The sequence below is a fragment of the Schistocerca americana genome, chromosome 2 (genome assembly GCF_021461395.2).
Source record: "Schistocerca americana isolate TAMUIC-IGC-003095 chromosome 2, iqSchAmer2.1, whole genome shotgun sequence".
Taxonomy (NCBI): domain Eukaryota; kingdom Metazoa; phylum Arthropoda; class Insecta; order Orthoptera; family Acrididae; genus Schistocerca; species Schistocerca americana.
In genome coordinates this window covers 334,995,845-335,011,580 of record NC_060120.1, presented here as the reverse complement: position 1 = coordinate 335,011,580, position 15,736 = coordinate 334,995,845, and the positions used below count along the sequence as shown (strand labels likewise).

The window sequence follows — 15,736 nt, the reverse complement described above, 5'->3', positions numbered from 1 at the left end:
TTCATTAAACAATACTTACAAGCGAGTGTGTCTCTCTTGCGACAAAATATCTGAACATCGTTTCTCTGGCTCCTGCCGTTAACCGTCCAAGCAGTAAGTCGTACCGAACGTCTCACAGTTCAAGACGTATTTTCAAATATTCACTGTGAATGCTTCTCCCAGTCATCTGTAGAACGGACGTTGTATGTAAAAACAATTTAAATATCTACAACCTTTAAGGAATTTTAAATCGATGTACGTGACGAGTTCGAGCTTCGTTTACCACCGTTAACGCGGAGTGTTTTACAATCCGAACTATTCAAATACCCTCTATGGCAAGATTAAAATATCTCCAAATAAGCTTTCGTAATAACCACTGCTGTATTAACAATGAGACACGCATGAGCACAGCATAATTTATCACAGCCAGTAAACCTTCCTTGGTACAGAAAAGCATTGCTCCCAGAAACTCGTGTAACACGAAAAAAAAAAAAGAAAAGAGAGCTACCCCTAGGCTTTAGGTTACTCCGCGAATCGTATTTTGACGGAACCGTTGACAGAGTGTACGCCGTGAAAACGATGGCTATCCTGGTGTTCGCTCCAGCTTTGAACACATTTTTTAATCCGGAGTACCAACTTTCTATATTTTTTTAGTGCGCTGTCTCACATAACGATGCAAAATTTTCATCTGTGAAGTCATTAACTATGCCATGATGCCATGAGTTACGTACTATTCACACTAGAAGGCCAACAGCTAAAAAGGGTACCGCTAACCGAGGTCGTTAACGTATGCTAATGTGGTGGTGTTTAATCTGGATACAGCGAGTCGGAATCCTTGCAACTGAATCTATTATCTCCAATAATCATCCGTGGCTGAAACTTCCTGATAACCAGACCTTTTGTCAGCGCACTCCGCATTAAATTTCCGAGCATCTCTCCCTTCTCTACTCGAGTGATCCCGCAAGACAGCGCTGTGGTCAGCACACTGTACTCACATTCGGGAGGAAAACGATTCACATCCGGATCCAGCCATCCTGATTTAGGTTTTGCAAGATTTCCCCCAAAGTCGCTTAAGGCAAATGCCGTGATTGTTCCTTTAGAAAGATACGGCCGATTTCCTTCCGCATCCTTCCTTAAGCCACCTTGTGCTCTGCCTCTAAGGACGTCGTCGTCGACTGAACATTAAACATTCATCAGAGTGAGGGCACGTCACACTGTCATGACAATCCGCCCGTCAGATGATTGTGTTAAGCTCGCCGGACCCTTTGGTGCTACTGGAATGGAGTAGGTTACCCACTATTACCTAGTTCCCCCACTCCACACCCCTCAGCCTTTTGTATCACTATCATCGTGAATACAAACACTACAATGCAATCTATATATAATCGCCAGAGACTGTTAAATTAAACAGATGCACTTTGAACAATGCATTTCAAATCTCGCGAGCGAAATGTGTCAACTGGCAGCACGCGATTAAAAAAAGTCCAATAAGACGGCAGAAACAGCATCTTACGGTACCCCAGCCAATCCTCTGAGATGGGACGCCTTGCTTAAAATTCCGACGTAGTGACCCCTCTCTGATACATTCGATTCTGCTTAAGATATGCAGTTCTTGTTTCTCAGAGAGGATTGCCAGGCTGGACACTATCGTTCTCTTTCGGCAGCAGCCCGCGTCTAGGAAGAGGAAGGAGAGGACGTTCAGCTAGAGTGCCGCTGTCGACCCGCGGAAGACCGTGTGCCAGCCGGCGCGGAGCCTGCAGCAGCTGACGTAACGGCACACACGGCCGCTGCGGCTGCTTACCGTACTGTTAGCCAGGCAGGCCAACACACGCCGCAGCAGGACAACTTGCCTAACCGCACGCTGATTCAGCCGACACAGGCGCGCTCCTCACACCCTGGCCCAATTCCCAGAACCATTCCTTCTCGATGCACGCCTTGTCAATGCGTAATCTGGAGGTTGCAGCAGAGTAGTTCCCATGTCGAATGCACTTTAGTACTACATGGACTTCTTTCCAGCGCGGGGAACTTCGTCTGGCAGTGCTTACAAAAACACTCAGCGTGTAAACCGAAAAGAAACTTTTACTTACAGCCTGTTGGCTGATACGGCGCAGGGGCTAAGACGGTGGACTCGTATTTGGATCGGGAGAATCCAAATTACTGGGTCTTTTGCATGTTCCCTGTTTTCCTTAAAATACTTCATGGCAATTCCGAAATAGTTTGAAGGAAAAGGCATCCCCCCCCCCCCCCCCCCCATCTTGGCAGAATGACCTACACTATAGCTTCGTCCCTAAAACCACAGTTGGCGGCGGTGTGTACATTTCTACACTTCATTTCTTCTTCTTTCTCCGAGTGAACAACTAATATCTCACCGTGTTTAGTTGTTCTGCACGTGCACTTGGCTGGAATACCAGGGCGCAATCTGCTTTCAACCCTGCGATTCCTGCAATGAGTCATCACTGCTCCTTGAGTAAAGCGGTCATCATTTCGAATGTTGGTTTCAAATCCGCGGTGATTCACTAGACAGGTCTGTTTGACAGCTCAATTTAAAAAATTAAAAAACTGAAAGACGTTATACTGTACGAAAATTATATATCGTAATTCAAACATTACTCCGTTTTGGAGCAAGGTTCAGTAGAGAACGGTTCTCGCCCCTGTGGCCTTCTAATCCTGATCGAGCAAAAGTTTAAATTAGACAAATTTTACTTGTCCCCTATGCCCTTCTTACCGAAGTTTTCCATTCACAACAACAATCTTAAGGAAATGTAACTCATTCACGAACGAAGTGGCTTACAAGGCGCTTGTTTCACCGAGTCTTGAATATTCTTCATCAATCTGGAACCGTTACCAGAAGAGATAGAGAAGATCCAACGAGCGGTCAGTTTCGTCACAAAACCGTTTAGTCCGCGCGAGAACGTTACAGAGATGCTCAACAGAAGAGCTCCAGTGGCAGACGGTACAAGAGAGGTATTGTGAATCACTAAGAGGTTTACTACTAAAATTTCGAATGTGCACTTTCCGGAACAGTCGGACACGCATTACTTCCTTCCACACGCATCTCGTGAAATGACCAGGACGAGGAAAGTCGAGAAACTGGAGCCAATACAGAGGATTGCCGACAGTTATTCTTCCCACGTGTCATTCGTGAGTGAAACAGGGAAGGGAGAATCAATTAATGGTATCAGATGTACCTTCCGCCACTCACCGTTAGGTGGCTTGCGGAGTATGCTGTTAATATACATGAAGTGAATCTACTGGCTGAAGAGTTAAGCTTGTATACTGTCGCAAAAATCACAATACACTGCCAACAATTGTTTTCCACTATCACATCAGTCCTCGGTAGACTCCCCCATTTCAAGAGCAAACACTTATTACCGAAAAACAAAGAAGCAGTAGATCATGCGCTGGAAACAAGTTTACGGAAAGCTCAGTGAGACAACACAGGCGACCCTTCAAAAACAAGGGATACTTCAGCACATGCTTAGAAAACTTTTTGCTGTTAGCATTTAAGATTTCATCCAACAGCGGCAACTACATACAAAGCACGAGCTCGGTTGAAGAAATTCTGTCGGCGGGATTGTTTTGGCTCAATATGGAACGGGGTATGGCGGTCGAAGTAGCGGTCCCGTAACCGAAAGCGGCGAAAAGTCGAAAAGAAGAAGCAGGAAAATGGCCAAATCGCAGAATATCAGTAGCGAACGGGTAACCGTCGGTGTTTTGGAACACGACACTACACTCTGAGGCGTGGAAACCGATGGTTGGCTCTGCAGTCAGCCGATCGCGAGGCTGCAGATTACGCGGCCAAGTCACGCGACCGAGACGACGCTATTTTCCGCCTCCGCGCCCCACCCCGCCAGGCACTTTGCGCACAAACAGTGGCCCCGTTTTCACGCTGATACCAGATGTGGAGCGACCAGGTGGCGCGGTAAACTTCTCTCAGTGCCGAAAACTCTCAGTTCAAGGCGACTGTTGTTCTTGTGGGTCTTCACGACTTCCCGCTACATTGCCACTCTTTCGGTTGAATACGTCAGTTTAGCTGTCAATAGGTTTGTTTCACTACCCGTTCAATGTACAATTTCGGGGCCGCGCCTGTGCGCTCGTCAGTTGGCTGTTATGTCCGCCAGGGCCAGTGTCGGGAAGAAGGTAGTGTTCTCCAGACTGGAGATAATGAGCTGGTCTTTCCCCAATCATCCTAAACGGGTTGTGGTAGGAGCCAACATGGCTGTTTGCGATTTCCCATGATGTACAGTTTCTTTCCGACACACATTGCAGGAAAAAGTTCTAAAACTAATGCCACAAAGCAACACTTCACAGAAGCTCTGTTAGCAGGGTGCAGAAAATGACCACTGAAAACGTCTACAGTCTACTCCTGATTCTGATTAGCTGAAACGTTTAAATGTTACATAAGTTTGCGGAGGGAAGAAGGTAGTGTTCTCCAGACTGGAGATAATGAGCTGGTCTTTCCCCAATCATCCTAAACGGGTTGTGGTAGGAGCCAACATGGCTGTTTGTGATTTCCCATGATGTACAGTTTTTTTCCGACACACATTGCAGGAAAAAGTTCTAAAACTAATGCCACAAAGCAACACTTCACAGAAGCTCTGTTAGCAGGGTGCAGAAAATGACCACTGAAAATGTCTACAGTCTACTCCTGATTAGCTGAAACGTTTAAATGTTACACAAGTTTGCGGAACGACTTGGAGCTCGCAGCATCTAGGACTCGGACGGCAGCCCTCGTGGCTTGTAGAAGTCGTATGCCCTCTGGGAATGGAGGTAGAGTACTTCAGATGACGAATGAAGCTCACCTTTCGTGGTTAACCGAGTCATTTCTGGCAGCATGGAAAATTGAGAGATTTCCAGAGTGCTTTCCTGGGCGGGGGAGGTGTATTTCGAGTTCAGTTGTTCTGATTTTGTAGGCGAGTGCCGCCGTTTTAAACGAGTGTGCTAGTAGCTACTTAGACCGTGGTATTTCATCTACATCAACATTCCTCAAGCCATCTTCCCCTGCTGCACTCGCGAATGATGCGTGGGAGGAATGACTGTCGTAATCCTCTGTATTGGCTGTAATTTCTCGAGTTTTCTCACTGTGTACGTATCGTGAGATGTATGTGGAAGGAAGTAACATGTTATCCGACTCTTCCCGGAACGTATTCTTTCGGAATTTCAATAGAAAACGATTCCGTGACGAAACGTGCAGTTCTTCTTTGGATCTTCTCTATCTCTCGTATTAGTCCTACATGCCAAGGATACTAGGTTGACGAACAATACTCAAGAATCAGTCGATCACTTCTTTCGTGGATGACTTACATTTCCTTGCTATGAATCTCAGTCTAGCATCTGCTTTTCCTAGTATTTGTTTCGCGTGGACATTCGAATTAAGGTCGCTCTGGATAGTTACTCCTAGATATTATACGGTAAACACAGTTTCCAGCAGTTTGTCGTGAATAGTGTAGTTGTTCAATAATGGATTTCCTTTCCTACGGCCGGCCGCGGTGGTCTAGCGGTTCTAGGCGCTCAGTCCGGAGCCGCGCGACTGCTACGATCGCAGGTTCGAATCCTGCCTCGGGCATGGATGTGTGTGATGTCCTTAGGTTCGTTAGGTTTAGGCAGTTCTAAGTTCTGGGGGACTGATGACCATAGATGTTAAGTCCGATAGTGCTCAGATCCATTTGAACCAACCTTTCCTACGCATGCGCTATATCTTACATATATTTACACTCAGTGTCAACTGCCAGTCCTTGCACCGTTCATCAATCCTGTGCTGTCCTTTTGCAAATCGCTAGTCTTCTGGCGCTGTTATCTTCTTGTAGACAACCCCATCATCTGTGAATAGCATTACGGAGCTTCCGACATTTCCTACTAGATCACTATCACACTTCCTATGGGTACTCCTGGAATTACCTTCACACCTGTCGATTTTATTTCGCTAAAAGCGACGTGTAGAGTTCTCTCTGATGCGATACTGCGTAAGCTTTTTTTTCCCCCCTAAACAGTACTGCGACACAGTGTCAAGTGGGCACCTTGCAGGAACAGAGCAAGTTGAACGAAACGGACTTGGAGAGGCTTAATTTAAGCACGTAAATTCAATTTGTATTCGTTTAAATATGAGTGTTGCGTTTTTTGAGGCTCTCTCTTTATTGACATCGCACTGCCACTCTGTTGTGTTACGTGAAGACTGTCGGCGAAAGTTGTTAGGAGCTAGTTGGATGTTGCGTAGGAGCTGTAAGTGGCGTTCAGTTTAGTTTAGTCCAGTTTAGTAGTCAGATCTCTGTACCCTTCCTGAAAGTAATTACATAGTTACAGGGATTTTAATGCCTGACTTTAGAGTTGCGAAGTTTAATCTTGTCTAGGTGGAGTCAAAGCGAGGCTGGCGACCCTATATTTAGAATGACTGGTAGTGTTCAAGAGCAGGGAATTAATCCTGGTCCGCGATTAATCGTTTCAGATTGTATCCGCGGAGCAGTAAGTCACATAATTTGTCTCGTGAGTATCTAACGTCCCTTCCAAAACGTTACCATTAGAGTCCGGGCACAAACTCAGATCGGCAAAAGACGAGGAAGGAAATTGTCCTTTTCCTTTTCACAGGAACTATCCCGGCGTTTCCTTTAAATGATTTAGGAAAATTATGCACAATCTAAATATGGATTATCCGACGGACATTTGAAAAGCTGTCCTCCAGAATGATGGACCACTGTTTTATCAACTGCACCATATCGCTTAGTTTTATTTCTTTAGAACAAACAAAGCAAAATTTTGGTGACGAACGAAATATCTAACGACCAATATAAAATTGATTACGTTGTGCTTGCTAATACGTAACTAAAATAAAGTCTTAATTAAGGACATTGTTAGAGTTCTTATCAGTCCCTTGTAACCTCCATTAACGATGTTACAAGATCACATCGAGTGTTCTGGGCAGGACACCTGTGTTAGAACGACATAACAGTCTTCTTTGGAATCTATTGTTCCATTCCCTTCGCAGCTACCAAAAAGACATGATAAACAAGAGCTCTCTTTAGAAGTTTCGAAATACAGTGGAGGAGTATATATGAAATGCATTCGTCAAGTCTCAGCACAAATCTGCGTGACTACATGTCAGCAGCTGCACAGTGCCTTCATAAACCAACCACAGCCAAGAAATATTTTGCTCTGTTTCATGTGTAGGACGAATTTAATCTTACGTCCCAGAGAAATTGTATCGTTGAAGCAATTTTAAAAGAAATATTTCACTGCATAACTCGTACTCATTATTAACGTACGACGAACACTGGTATGTCTGCGAAATCAATATCTCCCTCTGGGTCTTTAAATACTATTTTAACTGGAAGGCATGTACGACAGTTAAAAATTCTCCCCTCTCTCTCTCTCTCTCTCTCTCTCTCTCTCTCTCTCTCTCTCTCTCTCTCTAAAGAGATACCGAAACTTGTAGTCACTTTTCCATCATATTTCAAGAAATCGTTCACGGAGCCCGAACGGTACCATCGTCTGCTTATAGAAACGACGAGAAGCGTGGGCGGTAGATTTATAACGAACATGGACAATCAGAAATTTGCAGTTTTGTTCAGACATCGCATGACGATGAAGAAGTAGTTAATGTGTCTTTCACTGTCGTATTATACGCACTTTTACGAGGAAGAAAAATCACGAGATGAATTCTAGGTAGCCCTACACCAAATAATTTGTGAAAAATGCCTTGAAAATATCTCACGTGTTTGGAGAGATAACTGCCTCTCTCGCCAGTATGTGCTTGTGGGTTCAGACGACTTATGGGAAATCCGCTGCTAAGTTAAACTCAATAAGCTCATTATACGCTGTTCAACACTTTCGACAACATCCACCAAAAAACGAACTGCTAAACAGTCTCTAAATTTACAACAGTAGCAGCTGTGCGTCCGAACAGTTGGAATATGTGATGGGCAAGCATCTATTAGGCGCACTACGAATGTAGTCGTGTGGACATGTTGGGAATGTGGGTCTCACGGGGAGCGTGCACGGGATAAGTCCCTGCAGGCGCACTATCCTCTGTGCCCTCGGTGGCTCAAATAGATAGAGCGTCTGCCATGTAAGCAGGAGATCCCGGGTTCGAGTCCCGGTCGGGGCACACATTTTCAACATGTTCCCAATGATGTATATCAAGGTCTATTTGCAGCCAGGGTGTCAATTTAATTATAATTTCATTCTAGAGAAGCTGCACGGTCATCATTGGTATCTGTTCTTTCGGGAGCAGATACTACCTTCATATATAAAAAAAGATTCTCTGAGCATGTTTACATAGTATTTAGATAAAGGGCAAAAACAATATTGTACAAGAAAGAAAAAAACTGCGGAATACTCTTGGAACATAAATAAAAGAAGCGACCATTTCGTCACCACGAATTCTGTAACTGAGTTCGCCGCTGTCTTTTCACTTGGCTCTGGAATTGTTCCTGCAGCTTTCCGTCCGGCTCTTGGCAGTGTTTTTTTTTTTTTACAGTAACAGTCACCTGATTCCAGATCGAGGTGAGTACAGCGGGAAGCAAAACCCGCCACGGCGCACAATCAATTTTACAGTCCGTGCGCTGTCGGCTGTCACTGTGCCTAGGACGGCATCCAGCGGCACTGAAATACACTGCGGGGATGGATGGAGTCCGTTTTCCCTCGTTACGTGCTCCGGCCGGACGGGACAGGACACGACATGATTAATGTAAAAACCCACTGCAGATACCGGCGCGGACGAGGTGAAACACGTTCGGCTTATAACAAACAGCGCCGTATTTTCGTTTTACGGCCGGCCGTATTTTTCAGTAATTCGACTAAAACTCCGTGAAGTAGCAAACAATGCCGTACAGATAAACAACGGAGTGATGTGGAGAGTCGCTCGATATTGTTTGGTAATATCAGCCTCTGGGCAGTAGAAGAATACAAGAAACAACGGGTAATGCACAGTTTTCGCCCTATTAGTACTGAACAATGCGTTGTTTACAGATCGATGGCTGAGAGGGTAAGAACCAGGCCACCATTCCCACAAAATTCTGGGTTCCATCTCGAGTCGACCGTAGGATTTCCTTTTTTGTCACTTATTCCTTCTTTCAGCCATGGCAGTAATTTGTTAACGCAAAAAAAGCCAGGTTAGACCATTAGCTGGAGTCTACGTTAAATTGTATATCCCGATATATCCGACCGGATATGTCAGTACAAAGGGCATACCACTCCAATACGACCATTCCTACAAAGCACTGCGCTAGTCAAACCAATCTTAGAGTTCAAGATGGCTTTGCTATTTAATAGGTCGCACAATGACAAAAAAATAACTATTTTCTTTCCCGCTTATATGTAACAAGTTAAAATTGTGCGTTGGACTGGTATTTGAGCCCGGATCAACGGCTTTGGAGCCCAATCCACAAAATGTTTTCGCTGGAGTACGTACCGCAAACAGATTCATACAGCTTACTAGTTTTTTCTGTCGTTAGGCCATTTCTCGCTGGCTGTTGCATTACTTTTGCAGACCACAGCAGATTATAAAGACCGGCTGACCTCTGCAACTGTGGGATCAACAGCCGTCGTCGGAAAAAAGTGGAAAGTACGTGAAAGAAATGCATATAGAATAAAATACATTCCACGGCCCTAAATGGAAACCTTTTTGAAAGTTGTGGATTCAGAAAAAAAGCCTTTATTAGTCATGATCGGAAGTATAATTTGTTATTGATAACTGGTGCTGCTACATCAATCAGCCATCTTCAAATCTGTAACACACAGAAAATATCCTAACTACGTGTCTCTACACTTCTAGAATTGGAGCTACATGCTACTTGAGCATTTAGGGACTCCAAATTGCATCAGCATTTCACGTCAAATTGGCGGCTAATTTAAGAGCTCTCTTATAATGCTGTTAATCCTAATCTATGTCATGTACAAAAATATTTTTCATCCAATGTAAATTATGGTTCTATGTTGTCGATATGTAAGGCTAGCTGATTGCTGTGTAGGCTGGCATTGCTTACAGTCTTTATTACCAGTTAACTAACAGTAACTTTCTCACGGTTGCACGATTTTTTCCTCAGTAAAGATTTATTTTGCACTCTCTTAGATACTAAGATAGAAGCCATAGCACGTTTCCGAACGGCTTCTGGATCTCTCTTGCTATGAGACAACTTACTATAGATTTCAAGACAATTTTTACGCTTAACATTTTTCTGTAACTCTCTATGATAGTAATAAAGATGATTTCTACTCGCCAAATAACGACATATATAGTTTATACGCTACTGCTACTTCCCGCGTAATTATAAGCCGCTGCTTTTTATGTTATCCATTCATGAAATTATCTCAAATTACTTCAGTTTGTCAATCGTTCAGTGGTTTCTCCTGCGATCAGCACCCAGCAATAGCGCAATCTGGTGGGGGAAATTACTTTCTTGTAAGCCTGCTACGATATGGACATTCCCCTGTTTACAGATACCGTACGTCATGAGCGAACTATGATGTTTGCTTTCACATGTAGAACTTACTTAGTAATAGACTTACACAGTGAACAGGAGACTGTCATACAACTTAGTCAACATTATCCATTCGTTCTGGTGTCACGTCTTTACAGTAACACACGGTGTCAGTTTTGTTCTTACTATGTACATGTGGAGAATATATGATTCTGATATTAAAGAGGTTAGAGACGCCATGCCGTGTTCTTAGCGTAAGTTAGTCCAAGTAGTGTGTAGGTCTAGAGACCGATGACCTCAGTAATTTGATCCCTTACGAATTCACACACATTTGAACATTTTTTTACTATAGATGGCACGCAACCATCTCGATAACTTGGGTAAGCGTTGTAGTCTCAACCTCTATTTCTATGTGACATTCATGCACTGAGTATGTATCGTTATGATTTAAGCACGCCTTACAGATAATTTTAAATCTTTGTTCCATCAGCTTGTGTAATAAGCAACACAGCTTAAACACAATTATGACGCTGTGTCCCGTGTCTGGTGATGTACACTAAACAAATAACAACTTGTGTCGTACTACATACATCAACAAACTGCCTTTCGACTTCTGTCTCGGGTTGTTCGGTCGACGCTTGTTTGCTGACTTTTTCTCACGTTTCGCCAGCACGAGCGGCTGTCAATGTCAATGTCAAAGCTTTAGTTTACACGCTACTGTCACTTCCAACATAACCAGCCACTCGTGCTGGCGAAACGTCACGAAAATCATCAAACAAACGTCGGCGATGAACCCGAGACAGAAGCCAACAAGTACTTTGTCAACAGGTGGCCACGAAAGCCTTAATTTTTTTATGTTATCGTTTTATACAGTATTATTTTCTTAGATGGAATTTTCTATGTATTACAGATCTAAAGATGACTAATTAAGATAGCCGTAACTGTCAATAAAAACTTACACTTGCGATCTTGACAAATAAAAGATTTTTCCTGAACCCACAACTTTTAATAACCACAAATCGCTTATCTCCAGTTTGACTATCTCTCACACTAATTAAACCTTTTTATTGCGATCACAAAAATGGTTCAAATGGCTCTGAGCACTATGGGACTTAACAGCTATGGTCATCAGTCCCCTAGAACTTAGAACTACTTAAACCTAACTAACCTAAGGACAGCACACAACACCCAGCCATCACGAGGCAGAGAAAATCCCTGACCCTGCCGGGAATCGAACCCGGGAACCCGGGCGTGGGAAGCGAGAACGCTACCGCACGACCACGAGATGCGGGCTATTGCGATCACAATAGTCCGTGCTGCCAAGAAGACCATATTTGACTCTTTATTAGAATTATATCCGGCGTACATTTTAGTTCTGTTTATAAAAATGTACACTTCATGTGGATGATGTGCTGTTCAAGAAAACCATATGAAGTGAGCACGAATAATACAGTAAAATCGTACAAATTCATTGAAAAACCTCATACAAAGTCATTGAAAAATCGATATTGGCTCAGGTTGGATTGTCTTTTCTTCTTGAAAGAGCGGAATGACCACACACAGCATTAAGTTTCTGGAGCTCTGTTGCTATTTTTAAAGACGTGGATCGAATGTTTCATTTTTTCGTTTTGGTGACACTGCCTCGATGGATCATTTAAACTTGAAAGCGTCAAACTTGGCGGATAAAGACTGTGCACATGAATGGGAAATGCAGAAATGCAATAACGCCGGATAAAACAGGAAATCTTAGAAGAAATCTTAGAATCTTAATATTCGTGAATAAACTTAAATAAGAGCCAAATATTTATGTACCAAAAAAAAACGTTTTTGGTACAAATAATCCGAAAATTCCCTATTCATCTAATATTTTTCCTTTTTATAATGGTTGTGCGTTCACGACGCCTTTCAGCACCCGCAGTCGTAGTGGTTGTGATTGTGGTTGTTCTGGTGGTGGTATGAATAAAGATACGATAAAAATGGTTCACTATAATAAACAAGAGAGTTATCGATGGCTCCAGCACGCGCTATCAAAAGAGCATTAAACGATTTATTTGTATAGTAATAAACTGATGCAGAGCTGTTACGACTATGGGGCTTACGCGAACGTACTGTTAATTAGACAAAAACAGTTGCCTTAGGAACGCGGTCATGCCAAAAGTGGAGCGACCGGCCTGCGGGAGGCATTCAGACAAACAAAGATGTAGAAACTAAACAGAATGGGGACGAAGCGGACCTAGAAAGGGAGAAACTACACGTAAATCGAATAGATTGAATTCCAGCCCACACGTGACAGGACTAGAGTGGAAAAACGAATATATGCACCATAGTGGCAGAACAGGTTGAGAAATTTGATTAAAACAACAGTGGAGATGGCAATAACATTTGTTTTTTACTACCCGTTTCGGCCTACGTTAAGCCCATCCTCAGATTTTCTTAGGCTCCCTGTGACTGGTACTGGCGTCTCCTCGGTTCTTCACGCGGTACCATGATCGTACACTTTACAAGATATCTCACATGGAAAATTATATTAGATCCTGAAACCGACAAGCGATATCGGAGACGATAAAGAAGGGATGCTTTACGCGGTGCGTGGTGTCGCCGCTTTTGGAAGGTAACCCTGGTAAAGACGAAGCACTATGTCAAATGGAAGGAATGGGATGTGGACATGGGAACAGAAAGATTCCAACTACGGCCTAACGTTTTAGGGGAAAAACAATCGGAACATACAATCAGAATGACCGAGTCAGCGTTTTAACTCCTCCTCCATAATCTAAAACAATGAGCCAATGTACTCGGTACATACACATTTTTGTCCTTTATTATTTCCTGCCTGATTAAAATTGTGTGCCAGACTAGTATTCGAAAATGTGATCTTGGATTTTCGCGGTAACTGGTCAACCGACAGAACAGATAAAAGTGGAGCCTTGAGAGCGGGTCGTGAGCCGTGCTTGGATAGCTCAGTCGGTAGAGAACTTGCCCGCGTGAGGCAACAGACCCATGTTCAATTCCGGGTTTGGTATAGTTTTCGTCTGACAGGAAGTTTCAAATCAACGTACACTCCGCTTTAGAGTGGAAAGTCATACGGTAAATTATGGTCTTCAGTCTGAATTCCGGATAGATTCAGTCTCCATGCTGTTGAAGTCTCCTGAGCTCTGAAGAAGTATTTCAGCTTAATCATTCATTAATATAACACAAACCATCACAAGCAGAGTGTGTTCCTGTTCGAATAATAATGAAGATTTTATAAATTTTCCTCTCCGCTCTGACGGACCCTACTCTTGTATAACGTAATAATCAGAGTTTATACCCTTTTGACTCCACGTATAACTGACAAGGTGTATACACTCAGGTGAAAAGAGTCATGGGATAGCGGTATGCACATAAGCAGATGGCGGTAGTATCGCTTACACAAGATATAAAAAGGGTAGTGCATTGGCAGAGCTGTCGTTTGTACTCGGGTGATTCGTCAGAAAAATGTCCGGCGTGGTCGTTGCCGCACGACAGGAATTAACAGATTCTGAACGTGGAATGGGACATTCCGGGAATACCAAATTTCAGGCATTAACTCTCACCACGGACAACGCAGTGGCCGATCGCCTGCACTTAACGACCGAGAGCAGCGGCGTTTGCAAAAGTTGTCAGCGCAAACAGACACGCAACACTTCGTAAAATAACAGCAGATATCAATGTGGCACGTACAGAGAACGTATCCGTTGGGATAGTACGGCGAAATTTCGCGTTAATGGGCTACTGCAGCAGATGACCGATGCGAGTACCTTTGCTGACAGCGAGACAGCGCCTGCAGCGCCTCTGCTGGTTGCTGACCGTATCGGTTGGACCCTGGACGACTGGAAAACCGGGGACTGGTCAGATGAGTCCCGATTTCAGTCGGTGAGAGCTGATGGTGGGGTTAGAGTGTGGTGCAGACCCCAGGAAGCCATGGACTCAAGTTGTTCAAATGGCTCTGAGCACTATGGGACTTAACTTCTGAGGTCATCAATCCCCTAGAACTTAGAACTACTTAAACCTAACTAACCTAAGGACATCACACACATCCATGCCCGAGGCAGGATTCGAACCTGCGACCGTAGGGGTCGCGCGGTTCCAGACTGAAGAGCCTAGAACCGCCCGGCCACTCAAGTCGTCAACATGACAGTGTGTGAGCTGGTGGTGGCTCTATTTATGTGTGGACTGTGTTTACATGGAATGGGCTCGGTTCTCTGGCGCAAATGAACCGATTACTGAGTGGAAATGGTTATGTTCGGTTACTTGGAGACCATTTCAGCCATTCGTGGACTTCACGTTCCCGAACAACGATGAAATTTTTATGGATGACAATGCGCCATGTCGCCGTGCAACAAATGTTCGCAGTTGCTTTGATGAACCGTTTCGACAGTTCGAGCGAATGATTTCGCCGCCCGGATCGTCCGACATGAATACCATTAAACATTTATGGGGCATAATCGAGAGGTCAGTTCGAGCACAGAATTCTGCACCGGCGACACTTTCGCTTTTATGGACAGCTATAGAGGCAGTATGGCTCCATATTTCAGCAGGAGATTTCCAACGACTTGTCGAGTCCATGCCACGTCCAACTGTTGCACTACGCCGGGCAAAAGCAGGTCCGACACGATATTAGGCGAGGTGCCCCATGACTTTTGTCACCTCAATGTACAGATATAAGTCTCTTCTGTAGTTACTACAGCGTAATTATTTCACTATTATTTCACCTGTCATGACGCAACTGTTAATGGTGAATGTTGCGAGCAACTCCAGAAATAATAATCTGAAAGCATTATAGAGCAACAGGAACAGGCCTGGAGAGGCAAGAAAACGCCGAGAAAGGATAAAAAGTCTGGAACAAAAAGAGAGGAGAGAGCATCTCACTTGCCAGATCCGCCCGGACCCTGGAAACAGATCATGACAGACACTGACGACACTCCAAGTGGCGAAATCCACAACGGCTCCAGCCGCTCTTCCACCGTACCGCGTCTAGCAAAAAACGGCAGCTCCTAGAACGGCACGTGCCTCCCGCGCAGGCAGCGCAACTGGCACGGCGCCGCCGCAGCTGCGGATGAGTACACAGGCGCGGCAATTCGGACACGTTGCCACGACGACGGCTGATAACGGAGCGACTCTCAAACAGAAACAAGCAGCCGCCGTTCCCCGGGTAGCGGCGCAGCGCGGCGGGGCCATTACGGTAATGCATTCACACGGTGCCGCGACAACACGCGCCGTCATTAACATGGCCGCCTGGGGCGGCGCACCGATGCCGAGATGAGGGCGAGATCGGCTGATGCGCCGGAAGGGAGGCGTGGCGTGTACAGGCGGGTGGGTACATGTGC

General features: G+C 44.5%; 1 protein-coding gene and 1 non-coding gene across 4 annotated transcripts in view; one reads left to right on the top strand and one right to left on the bottom strand.

The window, feature by feature from the left end:
* The window catches only part of LOC124593138 (atypical protein kinase C), a 760,580-nt gene that overhangs the window by 628,533 nt on the left and 116,311 nt on the right, over positions 1-15,736 (bottom strand). The gene's annotated exons all lie outside the window — the stretch shown is intronic.
* On the top strand, positions 8,003-8,077 carry Trnat-ugu. Its single transcript has one exon. It is a non-coding gene; the product is annotated as a tRNA-Thr (tRNA).